Source organism: Micromys minutus (assembly GCF_963924665.1).
Source record: "Micromys minutus genome assembly, chromosome: 8".
Lineage (NCBI taxonomy): Eukaryota > Metazoa > Chordata > Mammalia > Rodentia > Muridae > Micromys > Micromys minutus.
The window spans coordinates 70,855,195-70,873,102 of record NC_137977.1 but is presented as its reverse complement, the minus strand read 5'-3'; the positions used below and the strand labels follow the sequence as shown (position 1 = coordinate 70,873,102).

The window sequence follows — 17,908 nt, the reverse complement described above, 5'->3', positions numbered from 1 at the left end:
TTAGGAGAGAATCTTCCCAGCAATAACAAAGTGTTAAACAGCAACAGTAGCACATTTGGGGCCAAGCTGCAGTCATTAGCATATATTAAAAAGAAGAGTACTCACCTGCTTTCTTCTTTAATATCAGTTCTGTGTGTATAACATAAAAGGAAAAGATAGGTAAGTGCAGAATACATGTACTCTTTCAAAATTTGCTGTATTTTTCAGTCTGAAAATAGTATGAAGCATAATGAATCTGGGGATAAAGAAGAAGGAAGTTGACCCCTGTCAGCATGGGTATGTGGGAAAGATCCCCATTAATCACCACTACCCCTAGAGCTAATGAGCTAGTCTAAGGACATACAGGCACAGAGGGGGAGAATTTCTTGGTTTCTTACCTTTCTCAAGGCAGTAATCTTCAGGAAATCATGGGATAAGCAAGCTCACTTCCAGGGACTTTTTACATACAACACTTGGCAGATTGTTTCTGAACTATTGTAAGAAATAACGTAATTTTATAATGAAATAGATTTGTTACATATATTAGAGTCTGAAGAGAGACCCATGAATTGATTCTCTGAAGCTATCCTGTGTTCTGTCTTAGAGAAACTCAACTGTATGTCATATTTTATGGAAAGAGATACAGCCAAATCAAAGCAGATTAAACGTACCAATCCTCCACCCCAAATTTTTTTAAGTATTTGTTTTAGTGATCAATCAGTCAGATTTTTAAACAAGTTGTGAAAGTTTATTCACATCTTTCCTAATCTACAGTCTCATAAAAATACATGCTGCCCCAGAGGTCAACTAATCTTAAAACAATCTAGACTTAGCAAGGAGACCATGCATTCAAGAATACAAAGCTAGTGAATGCAGAAATGTGGCAATATATTTCTAAGTGCAGTAGGCTATGAAAGATGCACATGTACTTCACCAAGCTGTAGCTTTGGCTTTCTACAGTTACATAGTTGATCCAATCTGTTAAATCCATCTTATGCAGCAGTTGAGAAAGAAATTTGAAATTGAATTTGATTTGCACTCTGTACTATAAATACTAATTTCAAACTAAGAAATTTTTATTTTTATTACCAAATTATGCTGTTGATGTTGGTATCCAATATTTCTACTTTGTTGAATAGAAACAAATCTAAGTATATCTATGCTTGACAAAAATGATTGAACTCATCTCACCCTGTGATCATAGTTAAGATTCTATGAAACACTACGAATAAAAACAAGAAAAGAGGGTTATTTTACCTTATAGTTTGTAGTGCACTCTGGAGAAACGTCAGAATAGTTAACCAAAGCAGAAACAAATACACAGAGGCCATGAAGCAATGAGGTCATTGTCTTGTTCATGGCTTACTCAGTCAGCTTTCTGTTCTTTTTTATCATTTTTTATTGGATATTCTCTGTATTTACATTTAAAATGCTGTCTCCTTTCTCCTCCATCCCCCTCCCCTTGCTTGAATGAAGGTGCTCCCTCTCTCACCCACCCACACCCACATCAGCACCTAGGCATTTCCCTACACTGGGAAAATGAGCTTTCACTGGACTGAAGGCCTCTCTTTCCATTGATGCCAGACAATGCCATCCTCTGCTACATATGCAACTGGAGCCATGGGTTTCTCTATGTGTACTCATTGGTTGGTGTTTTCGTCCCTGGGAGCTTTGGGGGACCCGGTTGGTTGATATTTTTGTTCTTCCTATGGGATCGCAAACTCTTTCAGATCCTTTAGTCCTTTATCTAACTCGTCCATCGTAGTCCCTTTGCACAGTCTGATGACCATCAGCAAGCATCCTCATCTGTATGTATCAGTATGGCTCTGTCAAAGCCTCTGAGGAGGCATCCATATAAGGCTCCATGAAAACTTAGGCAAATGGACAGAACTAGAAAATAGCATCCTGAGGGAGGTAACCCGTCACAAAAGAAAACACATGATATGCAGTTGCTGATAAGTGGACACTAGCCCTAAAATGGTCTGAATATCAAAGAAACAATTCACTTATGAAGCTCAAAAAGAAGAAAGGCCAGAATGTGGATACTTTAGTCAGCTTTCTTGTACCACTAGGATAATCTTTTCGGGAGTGAAAATAACATACATCAATCATCAGCAACAATCTATCAAGAAAATTCCAGGACAGTTTATAGACAGTTTCCAGGTCAACCTGGTTAGGGGTTTGTTTTGAAATGAGGTTCTCTCTTCCCAGGTCACTGAAGCTACTTTTACATTGTGAAAACACCAACCAATTCACTGTTCTTTACATAATGAGTTTTACTGTAATCTTATGTATTTCCATCCTTTGAGCTTACACTATATTCCAAGTGTTAAATAAATGCTAATCTATATGGTACAATACAGCTGTCAATTTACTTATCTGTCTTTTATTAGGTCTGATAGGATTCTGCACTGGATCCATCTCTTCTAGACATTTTTTTTTTTTTTTTTTTTTTTTGGTTGGGGGCCTTTTGATGACTGCTTTTATTTATTTATTTATTTTTCTTTTTAGGAGTTTTGGGACTGTTTAGATGGTTTATCTGATCCTGATTTTAACTTTGGTGCCTGGTATCTGTCTAGAAAATGGTTCATTTCCTCCACATTCCTCTATGACTCCTGATCTCTTTCCTAGTTTTTCTATCTCCAGGGTTGTCTCTTATTGTGATTTCGTTATTTTTTATTTCCATTTTCAATTCCTTCACCCATTTGGTTGTATTTTCCTGTAGCTCTTTAAGTGATTTTGTGTTTCTTCCTTAAGGGCTTTTACTTGTTTATCTGTGTTCTTCTGTATTTCTTTCAGAGAGTTATTCATGTGCTTCTCAAAAGCATTAATCGCCAACATGAAGTATGATTTTTAAGTCCAAATCTTGTTTTTCTGGTGTGTTGGGTTGCTACAATATCCTTTTCAACCCAATCCCCAATTTGTTGCATTTTCCTATTCAACCCAAATAAACCCATTTAATGAAAACAGAACTCAGTAATTAGGAAAACAAACTGCAGTCTATTTCCACCTCCTCTCCCTGTCTCATCATGTTTTTCCTTAACACAAATCTACATTGGGTTATCCACTACTTGTTGTGGTGGAAAAACTGGCTTCTGATGTTGCCAGGTTGTCTTGGTTTTTGGTGTTTAGGTTCTTGTGCTTGCTTCCTGCCATCTTGTTATCTGTGATGCTAGTTGATATTTTGCCTCTGGATCTTGTTTCTCCTATGGATCTGTGGGTCTGTAAGCTCAGGAGGGAGATTGTTCTTAGGTTTTCAGCTCTCACTGGTTTGGCTGTTAGTCCTAATAGTGGTGAGCTGGCTCTGACTCTGGACAGAGAAGGTCAGAACAGTTTGTTCTTGAGCAGCAATGGGAAACCTGTGTCCCAAAAGCTCTCAGTGGTCTCTATGTGGATAGTCAGTGGAGAAAATGTGGGGACTCATTTGTGCTCTCAGGAGGCCAAGCACTTCGGAGGCTCCTCTGGGAACTTAGTTCCCTGTACTGGCCACAAATACTGATGGAGGTAGGGTCAGCTCTGGCTCTTGGCATGGATCATATATTTAGTTTATTAACTGCAATTATTATGTTAAGTTTTAAAAGCATACTAGTTAGCAATAAGCTACATATACAAAACTATGAGGTTTAAAACAATTTCAAATAATTTACATAGTAGCCTTAAATTTTAGTATTTTAAAAATTATTGTTATACATGATGATTACTTTTCCATGAAATAAATAGACATTTAATTAGAGTGAAATACAAATTATTAAATGTGTAGATTTTAGACAAATGGAAGATGAGGTAGTTAAGAGCAGATTATATTTTGTAAAAGAAGATATTGATCACAGCATCAAGCTACACAACAAAGCCCAGGTTTCTGTAAAAGTTTGCAATGCATATTGAAGAATGAATCATATGAGCCACATTCATTTTATCTAAGCCAATTAGCTGATAGGCAAATTTATCTCAGTAGCAAAACTAATGTATATTTAATTTGATTATGTACAGTAATAAAATTTGGATTTGAATTGATATTTCTACTGCTTCATGTTCTTTTAAATATCAATTGCGCTCATTTATGGTATGTACCTATAGATAAGTAGCAATAAAATTGCAAACCACAAAATATAGAGTTACTATTGGTCCTTCATAGTTCAACCAATAAAAATCAATTTATTTATATATAAAACATTCACAAAAGCAATACTTAGCTAAACAGTAATGATATGCATCATGATGGATTGTGTTTGAATAATAATTATTATTGTTCTTTTGCATCGGTCTATCCTGTTTTGTTTTGTTTTGTTTGGTTTTTCTGGCTGCCATGAATTTATTTATTCTCTTTTCTTTATTATTATTTTTTGTCTTTCCTTCTTTTTTAAATTTTGTGTTTATATGTATGTGTGAGTTCAGGTACTTTCAGAAATCAGAAGAAAGTGCCCCATCCTCTGAAACTGGAGTTATGGGTGATCCTGACTGCCCAACAAGGGTGCTAATATCTAAGCTTGGGTCCTCTAGAAAATCACCAAATGCTCTTCATTGGAGAACAAATATTTTTTATTCCACAAAATTTCATTTCTTTAAACTTCACAGCTACATAAATAATTTTAATTATGTAAAAGAAGCTTCAATGTTTATTATTACAAAGTATTACTGAAGACATCCTATTTTTTTTGTTGTTGTTGTTTTTGCTCTATCATGGGGATGACTTATAAGGGGACACGATATATTTGTATATGGTTTTCATTCTGGAGCAGTTGTTTCCAGTGATGATTTTTTTTTGTGTGTCACACAAGTCATAAGATGTGAACTTTATAATATGCACACATTTTGTATATAATAATTAGAGAATAGATTTTTGTAAGGGTTAATATATTTTAAAGTTCCAGCAATGCCTTACATAAGCCAGCATCATATGTTTGTGACTAATGCAGTCCTAGTTTTTACAACAGGTTCTGGGTGGATATTGAAGGTGGGCAATCAATTAAGTATATGCTTAAAATAAGTTTTGAGTTGAAGTTAACTTCTGTGCAGCAAGTAGTCTATCTGGCATATGGGCTTTTCTCCTGTTCATACATAGACCCCTCTTCTGTAATTCTCTCAAAAAATACTTGGATACCATGTCATTCCCACCTATTCCTAGAAAACAATCTGTCTTGAAAATTGCTTCACCCTAATGACCATCTTCACCACCCCATAATATAGAATATGTTAGGTCCCTCAACCAACATATTCTGTTCGATGTGTATATCATGGGGAAGGTGAAAAGCCCCATTGCTCCGTATCTTCTTTGATGTCCTGAATTCTTATTTTGCTCTTCTTTCGGGAATAAGCTGATACTAACTTTTGTTGTTTGTTTTTGTTGATTTTATTTTGTTTTTGTTTTGTAAGACAGATTTAAAAGATACTGTCCAGCCACCATGCACACACAATTAAAAGGCTTGCATACTTGTAAGTATACAACAAATGTCAAGAATATAGCCACTTTTTAATCATTCAATTAAAGAATCAGAGGAAAGAAAGAATTCCAGGGTGGTAAGATGTCTCCAAGGATAAAGGAACTTGTTTCAGACAATGTGGATTTAATTACTATTACTAATGGTGGAAGAAGAATGCCAATTGTATATTGGACTCTTGTTTTAGTTGCCTTTCATGATACATGTGCCAGAAATTTCCCTCCATTCTTCAGGAAAATTTATAAAAGATAAAATGAAGAGTTCTTTGACTGAATTAAATAGAATAACTTAAATTAAAAATTTCTAAAGTTGGATAATATGGGGAATAAAAATAAAATAGAAAATACTTTTCTAAGTCCTGAAGGAAAATGAATATAGTTAGGAGCATACAAAGTATGAGTAGGAATGTTAGAATTAGTCTATTTATGCTCTAGAACATGTGAGAGAAAAATAGAATATGACAATAACAATAGCACCTACAATAGTAGAATTTGTTGGGTAGTATTCTGATTATAAATATTAGAAACCTTAGCCTCAATCAGAGAAGCTTCTCTTTACACTGAATAAAAGTGAATGCAGAAAACAGTGGCTCTTCAAGATGTCAATAAAAAAAGGAAAGCTTAGTTCTTAGCCACAAACTGGAAATTCATACTATCACATCTAAGGCTAAGGGAATGTCACTAAAGAAGAAAGAGGAGAAAAGATGTAAGAACAGGAAGATAGTGGCAAGGCTGTCCTGGAGTGTATAAAAGATGCTATCTTATAACAAAAGCCTTTTTAAAATAAAGTTAGATATTGTTTTGGTTTAGGAAAGGGGACATGGCAGATCTCAAGACTACAGTCTCTCCAGTCATAGGTATTTGTCTAGGTTAAATAACACAGATGTGTTTTACTCCCAAGTAAAAGTACAATTATTATTTTATGGTAGGTAATTTTGTAGATCCATTCATTTTTATGCTTTAGAGTTATAAACACTTGGTAGGACTATGGATGAAACACTGCTTTCATTGTGTTCCATAAGTTGAATATGCTGTGTCTTCCTTCATTTTCATTGGATTCCAGGAAGTCCTTGATTTCTTTATTTATTTCTTTCCTGAAAAAAATTATCATGAGAGTTTTTCAGTTTCCATGGATATGTAGGTTTTCTGTTGTTTTTGATGTTATTGGAAACCAGCCTTAATCAATGGTGATCTGAGAGGATGCATGGAATTATTTCATTGTTCTTGTATCAGTGGAGGCTTGTTTTGTGACTAATTATATGGTCAATTTTGGAGAAAGTTTCACAAGATGCTGAGAAGAAGATATATGTTTTTGTTTTAGGGTGAAATGTTCTGTAGATGCCTACTAAATTTATTTGGTTCATAACTTCTATTAGTTTCAGTGTGGCTCTGCTTGGCTTGTGTTTCAATGACCTGTCCATTAGTGAAAGAGGGGTGTTGAAGTCTCTCATTATTATTCTGTGGGGTTCGATGTGTATTTTGAGGTTTAGTAAAGTTTCTTTTCTGAATGTGGGTGCAATAGTAATAAAAAGAGCATGGTATCGGTACAGAAAAATACATGTTGATTAATGGAATACAATTGAAGTCCCAGAAATAAAACCACACACTTACAGACACTTGATCTTTGACAAAGAAGCCAAAAAATATATAATAGAAAAAAAGAAAGCATCTTCAGTAAGTGGCATTGGTCTAACTAGCAGTCTGTATGTAGAAAAATGAAAATAGTTACATATTTGTCACCTTACAGAAAGCTTAAGTGCAAGTAGATCAAGGACCTCAACATAAAACCAGATACACTAACTTTAATAGAATAAAAAGTGGAAAGAGCCTCATACTGATTGCAGGGCTAAATTTCCTAAACAGAAAATGGCTCAGACTCTAAGATCAAGAATTGATAATGGGACTTCATGAAAGTGGACATATTCAATTAGGACAAACAAGCAACTTACAGATTAAGAAAAAAAATATCTTCACTAACCCCATATCCTATAGAGGGCTAATATCCAAAGTATGTAAAGAACTTAAGAAGCTAACCACCATGAAACCAAATAGTTAAAAAATGGGGTATAGATCTAAGTCGAGATTTCACAATAGAGGAATCTTGAATGTCTGAGAAGCAACTAAAGAAATGTTCAAAGTCCTTAGGGATCAGGAAAATGCAAATCAAATGACCCTGAGATTCCACCTTACACAAATCTAAATGACTGAGATTAAAACCTCAGAAGGCACACATGCGGGTGAGGATGTGAAGAAAGAGGGGCATTCTGGTACAACCATTCTGGAAATCAATCTGGAGGTTGCTCAGAAAATTGGAAGTTGAACTACCTGAATAACCAGCTATCTTGGGAATATACCAAAATGATGCCCCACCATGACACAGTTGAACATCTTCCACTAAGTCCCTAGTAGACTTATTTGTGATAATCAGAAGCTAGAAACATCCCAAATAGTCCACAACAAAACAATGGATACAGTGATACATTTACACAATGGAATACTACTCAGATATTAAGAAAGAGGGCATCCTGAGTTTTGCAGGAAAATGGATGAAAGTAGAAAATATCATCCTGAGATAACTCAGATTCAATAGGACATGGATGGTATATACTCTTAACCGAAACATTATATTAACCAAAAATACAATCCACTTGTCTCAAGAAGGTTAACAAGCCAAAGGACCCAAGTGAGGTTGCCTCCGTCCCACTTTTGAGGAGAAAGAAAGCTGTCACAGGGTGCATAGGGAGGGAGGGAGGAATCTGGGTGGAAGAGGTGGCAGGGAGTGGAACAGGGGAACAGGATTAGTTATTGGGTCAGGGGAAAACAGGACTGAATCCCTGAGGGCTGGCAGAAAGAGTGGAAACAGACAACCACTGGAGGTAGGAAGGAGGGGGCCTTGTAGAATGAAGCAGGGGCCTAGGTGGTAAGAGTCTGTCAGGACTCAAAGGCGGGGACCTTAGATGAAATGCTTTACATTGTGGAGAGGAAACTTAGAGAGTTCACTTCCATTTGGTGGAACAGGAAATCAGCTGGAGGGATGGGGTTGCCATCCCACTGTCAAAAAAAAAAAAAAAAAAAAAAAAAAAAAAAAAAAAAGAACACGAGGGAAAGGAGGTCCAGTAGTAGGCACAAATTTGGATCCAGCTCAAGGGGAGTCCAGGACTCTGAGATTGTTCCTGATTATGTGATGTGATTACAGATGGGAGCCTATCATGGCTGCCCTCTGAGGGGCCCAACGGAGAGCTGAAAGAGTGAGATGCTAGTACCCAACCAATGGACAGAAGCCAGGGACCCCTGTGGCTGAATTAGGAAAAAAAGGTGGAAAAAGCTGAGAAAGAGGGTGACCAGCTAGACTTCCAAGATATCACACTGAGTCACCAACCTGGCATATGCCAGCTGATAAGACGCCTTCGAGACATAAACAGTAGAGTACTGCTTGGTCTGGCTCAGTGAGATAAGAGTACTTAACCCTTTAACCCTTAAGAGACTGGAGGCTTCAGGGAATGTGTAGGCCTGGTAGGGTGGAGTGGTGTGGGAACAATGTCTTGAAGACAGCACAGTGAGGTATTGGATGAAGACTGTTCTCAGGGGTAGAGCGTTGGGAGGCGGGAAGACAGGGAAGCAGAAGAAGTCTTGACTCTAAGAATGGTTTTAAAAATTAAAAAAAAAATTATTCCTCAAAGAGGAAACATTTAGGACAATTACAGCTTATCTTTTTCAAGTTGTGTGTACAAGTGTATGATATCTTCAGCAGTACCATCTTCAGGTTCTGGAAGGCAACCAAGGGTAATGACAATAAAAATTTGGCTTAGGAAGTGCCTCCTGGGTCTTTTGAGCAATAATTTTGAAGAGAGGTTTCCCATGCCTGGCAATGGTGTATGTTTTAGATAGGCTATGGCTCTTGAATAGAATATTATTATCCCAAGTGAAATAACATCATTTAAATTATTTGTATATGATGAATATGTATATGTATATGATGTATATATATGATATATATGTGTATGATGTATATGTAAATGTATGCCTTTAAATATATATGTATGTTTATGCAAACATGAAGTAAAGTTTTCATGTGACTATTTCAATCATGAAAATCATATTTCTATACAGCTGAATATAATGCATCCATTGTGCATATGTAAATGTTCACTACATATTCATCAGTTGGAAGACATTTAGGTTGACTTTATTTCCTAGGTATTATGAATAGAACAACAATGAACATGAGTGAGTAGAATCTATGGAGTAAGACATCACATCCTTTGTGTGTATAGCAAGGAATGGTATAGCTGGATCATATCATGGATTTGCTTTAGACTGTGTAACATCCTCAGCTGACATATCCATCTGTAATTCCACTAATTGTGAATGAGCATTACCCTTTCCCCACATAATGTCTGGCATTTGTTGTTGTCAGTTGTTTTGTTATTTTTAGCCATTTCTAGTGGAGTAAGATGAAATTTCAAAGTAGGATTAATTTATGTTTCCTTAATTGCTAAGTATGTAGAACAGTATATATAATATAAAGCATATATACATAATTATAAATATATATATAAGAATAAAATATAATATATATAAGTATATATGTGTATTTATATTTATGTATATATGCTTGTGTATATATAAACTTATATATGTATTTATAATTATATATAATTATGTATATACATATTAAGAATATATATATATATATATATATATATATATATATATATATATATATATATGTATATGTTCTTCCTCCAACTACTTTGGACTCAGTAGTTATAGAAAAGAATGTTCTTCACACAGAAAGGGGGCTCAGACCTGCAACATTGCTAAACTCTACCCCATATCATGTGCTCCATTTCCAACCCAACTCTACCTGCTTTACAACAGGTAAAATTTCAGTCTCTCAACTTACTTGAAAGCACACTCAGCAGTGGTAAACTACAAAATGCTTGCTATACATACAACTGATGGAATCATATGCATAGACACATAGTCAAACACTAGGCAGAGCTTGGGAAATTCTATGTGTGAGGCCAAGGAAGACTGAAAGATCCAGAGAGGTCAAGGACACCTCAGAAAAACCTACAGAATCAACTACCTGGACCCGAAGAGGCCACAGAGACTGAACTACCAGCAGGGAACATTCATGGGATGAACCTAGGCCCTTGTCATGTATGTAACATGTGTGCACCTTTGTATTTATGTGGCACTCCTTGCAGGAAGACCCGGGGTTGTATCTGACTCTGTTGCTTGCATTTAGATTTTTTTTTCCCAACTGAGCTGTCATGACTTGCCACAATAGGAGAAGATGTGCCAAGTCCTCAAACTTGACATACTTTGGGGACTTGATATCCATGTGAAACCTCCTCTTTTCTGATAAGAAAGGAGGAAGAGAGGATGAGGGAGAGGGGAGATTAAGGAGGGACTCTGAGAAAGGAGAAAATATCATGCAATAAGGATATAAAGTGATATTTAAAATTGTCAATTTGGAAAAATATATAAAAATGAAGTTTTTAGAAAAATTTTACATAGGGTTTCAGACCTGTTTAAATCTATCCAAATTTTTATAACTTCATCACACAAAATAGTGATTTTTCTCCTCTTCACAGCATCAACTGTTATTTTTATTATACTCATTTTATTTTTTCTTTCATTCTTTTTCTTCCTTCCTTCCTTCCTTTTTTCTTTCTTTCCTTCTTTCTTTCTTTCCTTCCTTTTTTCTTTTTCTTTTTTTCTTTCTTTCTTTCTTTCTTTCTTTTTTCTTTCTTTCTTTCTTTCTTTCTTTCTTTCTTTCTTTCTTTCTTTCTTTCTTTCTTTCTTTCTTTTTGTCCCATAGCATTTCAAGGTATATCCCTTGCTGTCCTGGAATTCTCAGTATACAAGGCTGGTCTTGAAATCATAGAGTTCACAGGCATGTGCCACCACCATCTGGCACCTTTCTACTTTCTTATACATATAATTATTTGATAAGTTTTGATAATGACTTCACTTTATTGTTGTTTCTTTCTTTCTCAATTTTGTATAATTCAAATTTTACATAGCTAGGATTTTTCTCTTTTATTCACTTTTGAAAAGACTACCACAAAGCAAATACTTTAGAATTGACTTAATATAAATACATGAACTAGTAGGTCAATTAGCCTGATTTCTATCCTTCTGCAATAGAACAAATTTGTTGACTCACAGATGTTCCTATAGGAAAGTCATGGCATTTTTTTTTCAGCACACATGCCTATTGAATATCAACATAAGTGAGAAAACTATCACTTAAGAAATTCAATAGACCTACTTTTCTTGACTAACTGAAAATTTTAGGTATTAACAGTTCCCTGACTAGAATTTTGAGATCATTTAAGTAAACCTTTTATAACCTTTCTGAAGTCAGCTGTCTGAACTGGTGCGGATATTCTGGAATAGGATGTAGTTTAACCTTGATATTTTCCTTCCATTGTCTCTTAATTTTATGAGTTACATTTCCATATAGGTGCCATCCTGTAACTATAGCTCCATAAACTGTATGAACTCACTATCCTCAATAGTGTTCAACATGTAGTGTTAGAAACCTGTGCAACTGAGCCTGGCTCTGGGTGTTTGTGATTTGGTTCGTTGTAAAAATCCATGGCAGGAAAAAAGGCTCTGCACAAATAAAAATAGCAGAAATAAAAAAGGTAAAATTCTCACTTTTATCATGAGAGGTAATTTGCAACTGAAATATATCATGAGAGAATTCTATGTACTTTGACATTTAAATGTTAAAGTAACATACATCTTGCCATTTGGTATTACCTATGTACATCAATAGATAGACTGCCACAATAGTTCTCAAATAAACTACATCAATTTAAGACAAAAAGTAAACACTGGTCAGATTTCTTGTGTGTGTGTGTGTGTTTTGTTTTGTTTTGTTTTTTGTTTTGTTTTGTTTTTGTTTTTTTATGCTTTTATCTCCACACAAACAGACAAGGTCAACACAAAAAACAAGCCTGTTTCAGACTCTGAAATGTGGTAACTTAAGCACAAAGTTGCTTGGCAGTGCTAGAGAAAAATATGGGAACATAGAGAAAGTGAATCATTTTATAGGTGAGGAGAATGGCAACCAAACAGCATGGTGAAAATAGTAAAGGAGACGACACAACAGCCCATAGATTGCTCACCAAAAACAAAAAAACAAACAAACAAAAAAAAAAAAAACACTTTACAGGATATAGTGTGGATCATTTCAAAGAAAGAATTTTTGTGATTGGGGAGAGTTATAAGCCAATAAATATGAACATTTTAGACCAGCCCTAATGATCAGTAAAGTGCAAAGACAACCACAATTAACTATCACCCCACAACTCCTCAAATGATGATCATGAAGAGATAAAGTGGTGTGTACTTAGAAGGCTGAGCTGTGGAACTGTGGATTCAAGTTCACTGCAACCTTCAGGATGAGACCTTTTCTGAGGAAGAGAAAGAAGGCAGAAGGAGAGAGAATTCATGAATGTGGAGAGAAGGAAGAAAGGAGAGAGGAGGGGGGGAAGGCAGAAGGAGGAAGAAAGCATGGAAGGAGGGAGGGAGGGAATAAGGCAAAGGAGGAAGAAAGCAAAGAGGGAGGGAAGGAGGGAGAGAGAGAGAGAACATATATGTGATTAGGTTAAAAAAACATAGTGAAGAACATAGGCAGGTATAATCATTTTTTGAAAGTCTATGGATATTCTTAAAATAATTAAAAGTTAAGCTAAATTATTGCATGACATCAATATCCCAAATAATGATATCACTGTACAGATAGGTTTCTGTTTGTTGATGGTGAATGGGTAGAGAGAATTTGGTTTATGTAATGTTTGATGTAGACCGTGTAATTCATGGTCCAACTTATATAGAAGTTTAAAATCCTGAGGATATAGAAACAAGTATTAGAATAGCAGGTACACCAGGCAAGGAGATGAAGGAAAGAGGAATCCTTGATAAAGAGAAAGCTGCATTGCTAAGATGTATACTTGATAAATCCCAAAAGGAAAATAGAACACAATGACTACAGTTAACTCTCAGGTTATTATGAATCCTATGCTGTCTAACCTCAACTGTTCAACTGTTTCTGTCTGTTCTAAATTAACATGCACCAACAGAGTAAAAAAAAACACTTCTGTGAGCTACAAAGTTGTACCTTCTGGTATAGAAAGATTACTTAACATTGTTTACAGCTTCTCGCCGCATCACAAAATAAGACAGGAAACATCACTGCGTGATGATTTGTGTTTTAAATAACTTGGTCTTGGTAATAACTTTATAAACATATGTGCATTAAATTGTTTTGCATATTTTAATTTTTTCTTTCAGTGATACCTCAATATAAATGAAAGCAATTTGTTGCCAGTAAAACATAAAATCATAAAATTTTGAAAAGTACAGCTTGCTTTTCCCACATTCTTTCTTATATTGGCTTGCTCTTGTATTACAAGAATCTATCCAGTCTTCTAGGCTAGCATCAAAATCATGAAATAGGTAAGATGAACTTGATTTTCTGACCCTCTAACCTCCATTCTCCAGTGAAGTTTTGATCCCCACTTCCTAACAAAGGCTTGCTTGTTGTGTGTGTGTGTGTGTGTGTGTGTGTGTACATATCTCTTTGTTTGATCCATTACATTTTATTATAGGAAAATCTTTCTCTGATGATCTCTGGGTTGTACAATGTGAATTTTAAATGTAATTATAAAGCAGTGAACTTTGGTGTGGAGTGGAGTCACCAGATACTCAATCCCTGATATGCACACAGGTATTTTCAATTTTGGAAAAAACTGGGAATTTCTAAGAAAACTGACATGATTGTTAATTTTACTTCATACATACTTCCAAACTTAGTAACTACCAATCATGTTAAAATGTTCTTAGAAATAGGGTTGAGACAAATGAAGTAGTTCTTAAATGCTATCCTTAGGAAGTGATACCTGGTGTTGATGAGAATCATCAAATCTTAAAGAACCAGAAAATACAAATATTAATTGAGAGAACCATCCCATATATAAAGCATCCTTCCTTTTAAATAATTCCAAATCAACATGCACTGACAGAGTATACAACAACAACAATAACCACAGCAACAAAATGCTTCTATCATTTGCAAAGCTGTGCTTTCTGGTATGACATATGAGAATTGTTACTGCCTGGCAGATTTTCAGGTCTGTTTTTGAATTATAGAGTTTATTATTTCTATCAGCTTTCTACTAAAGGTGAAATGGAGATAAGCCTAATGAGTAAACTCATTGTGATATATAAATATACTCATTTTCCATCATATATACACACATTAAAACACAAATACACGCATATCTGCATTTCTGTGAAGACCCAGACACATACAAGCACACAGGCATGCACACACACACATACACACATACACACATGTATGCACATACATTCACATCATACTTTTTGGGCTTCCTATTTATTGATTGATTGGTTTGCTAATAGATTGATTTGGTTGTTTTTTGGTTTTTTTTTTTTGACTAATAAACACATTTATTTTAAATCAGTTTGGTATGCATACATATTAGTTTTGTAGTTTTTAATGAACTCAAATAGAAATTTCTAAGTACAGCAGTGTCTGCTTGTTCAGCAAATAGAGGGAAGGTTAAACAAGGTATGTGATAGAACTAGATCCTCAGGACAAATCAGATGAAAACTCTGAAAAGGTTTCTATTACCTTCTGGATTAAAAACCCAAAATCATTAATGGCTCAAAATACTACCTTGCTAAACAAAGATGGAAGAGAGTCAGTGTAGCTGTGAATTTTGTGGCAAGAGCTTATGTTGAGACTTGCAAAATGTCACTAACTTCCTACTGTTAGAGTGGTGCTCAAAACTACAGGAGCAATCTCATTAAACTTGCTACATATGCTGACATTTATATGGGACAAGGAGTCACATGGAAGCAAATGACAATTAAACCAATTCTGCCACCTTTGTAAAGGAATGGAAACTCTATGTACTTTCAAAACAACATTAGCACTCACTTACAACTAACAGCCAAAGCACTGAAATAGATTTTTGTGAGGAACCTAGACTATTATAATGAAAACGTAACTGTGAGGTAAACTTATCTTTCTCCCAAAACCTTTGAAGCCAGAGTTTAAACAAGTAAGGCACTTAAACATTGGATATATGTACAAATGTGCAAGTAAAACAAACTTCAGCTGTACCAGCAGGTGACAAGGAAATTGAGACTTCATAAGTTTCACTTTATAAACCAACCCACATCGACCTGCCGTTTCTATTATAAAACCCTGAAAACCAAGTGCTAACCTCTGCTACTGGAAAGAAACGAACACACAAAAACTTCAATGATGTAGGAAACCAAAAGCCTATTTCCAATTACAGCCTCTAGACTAGTGCAGTGCTGGAGGCAAGGAAGAAGTAACCCCCAAACTAAAAACCTAGTGTTTTACAAAAGCTACTGAAATAAAAGTATGCATGATTATAGCACATGGGAACTGAAACCAAGAAGGAAGAAAAGTAGTAAAGGCCAAAGGAAGAGAAAAGCCTGTTCAGCCAGGGTATCATCACTGGAAGTCTACAGCAAACTTTTTCAAACCCTCAGGCTTTTAAGTTACACAGGTCACATCTATTAGGAAAAAAACTGATTGTCTCATTTAAAGAACTAGAAAATGATTCTATCCACAACTACTTCATTCATATCTCATGTAAGATACTTTTCAGGAAAACCTGGTAGGAATCCTTAAGGTATACTAATATTTGGATACATTGTGTACAAAGAAAGATAAATTAATTTTACGCCTATTCAACAGCCCTAAGAAAAATGTTAGATGGTTTGATATAAGGAATCCTTTCAGCTTAGAATTATTTTTAGCTTCTATTTTATTTCTCAGCCCTGGAAAAAACAATGTTTTTTAATTAAATATTAACAGTATGTTATCTAAATGCAGGTTTCTGCTGCTCACACCAAGTTACATTCTTAGACCAAGCTTTCCTCCCAGTGTGAACACATTTTCCGTTCTGCCGACATCTCGGTCTGTCTTAAGGCACTGTTCTGATTTCCTAATATGGTACTTTATGAACAAGACCTGTTGCATATTAATGTCTGTGTATCCTTTCCTTATTCTAAATCTGGAATGCCCCGTGTGGCATCTTATTTCTAATCTATAAAATACAACTTATCAAGCACAAAATTTTACTCTAGGGATAATTTAGTACTGAATAAATGTAATCTCTGTTTGAAGAGATGGCCCTCAATCTGCCTGATGGGTGGTCATTTGGCACTCTCTGCCATTCTGGCCCTAAGTTACATCTGGAGTTAGAATGAACTAAGAGACTTCAGGTTATCAGAGGACTACATTTAAACTGCAGAGTCAGAAGCCACCTGCATAGGACAGCACTTTCCACAACTTACAGGAAGTTACATTTGGCATGTCAGAGGAAAGAACACAATCCCACAGCAGCAGCCATTTTAAACAAAAGACAACAGCCACATGGATTCATGCAGAATATTTTAAATATTCCTGTTGAGCAAAATGGCTTAACTGACTTTTCTTCAAGGATAATGCTCCAACATATCCTGTATGCATCCTTTGGAAATGTAAAGATCCTGGAACAGCGTCTTCCATGTGGGACTTGTTGAATATTTTGGTTTCATTGAGTTACACAAGTTAACTGACAGTCCACATTAATTTAATGGGTCTGTTTACAGAGTATGGTAATTTTGTTCTTTAGATTTGCAGAACTTATAGAGAAAGAAAATTACAGCCTGCACACCCAGGACAAGGACGATCTCTCCAATGAAGCTGGCTGCATCAAAAGTGGACTTCTGCTCTGGCTGTGAGGTTGGAGTCAGGGTGGTGTTTGCTGTACCTGATGTGACAACTGAGGGAGTAGGTGTGGTAGGAGAGGAAGGCTGAGTTGTGGGTTTAGCTGTAGAACTGGTTGGCACTGCAATGGCAGGAGTTACAGAACATTCAGTGCTGTTCACCTGGGTACAATTACTTACTTCACTTGAACAATAGGTCTTACTTTCTTCTTGGCAATATATCCAAAAGCAGGTAATATCATTAGTAATGGTGGCATTAACACAGGAATCACAGCTGGTGAAGTTCTCACGGGTTTCTGGCAGATTGGTGGGCGTGAGCATGGTCAGGACCACGTTGAAGGTCGTGGTCAGCGTAACAGTCACGTTTGAAACTTCGCTGCCGCGGCTGACAAGCAGAGCGTAGCGAGGCAGGTGGCAGCCCAGAGCAGTCGACAGGAGGCACAGGACATCCTGTCTTCAGCCCAGGCGTCCAGGAGAAAAAGCTGCGGCAAAGCCAGGTTATGTCCAGCCCCTGCGTCCCTGCGGCGCAGCCCCCGAGAAGCCCCGATTTGGTTGATTTTTTAATGTAGCCTTCATGTTTCACATCCCAGATGCAGTTTCTCCTTCCTACTCTCCTCCAAGTCCATTCTCCTTGACTTCCTCTCTCTCCAACTCCTATCTACTCTTCCATTTCTCTTTAGAAACTTGCAGGCCTCC

General features: G+C 36.0%; 1 pseudogene across 1 annotated transcript; it reads right to left on the bottom strand.

The window, feature by feature from the left end:
* Positions 1–17,089: 17,089 nt before the first annotated feature.
* On the bottom strand, positions 17,090–17,661 carry LOC308423492 (sialomucin core protein 24-like; annotated as a pseudogene). Its single transcript has one exon. The product of its transcript is annotated as a sialomucin core protein 24-like (transcript).
* Positions 17,662–17,908: the final 247 nt, after the last annotated feature.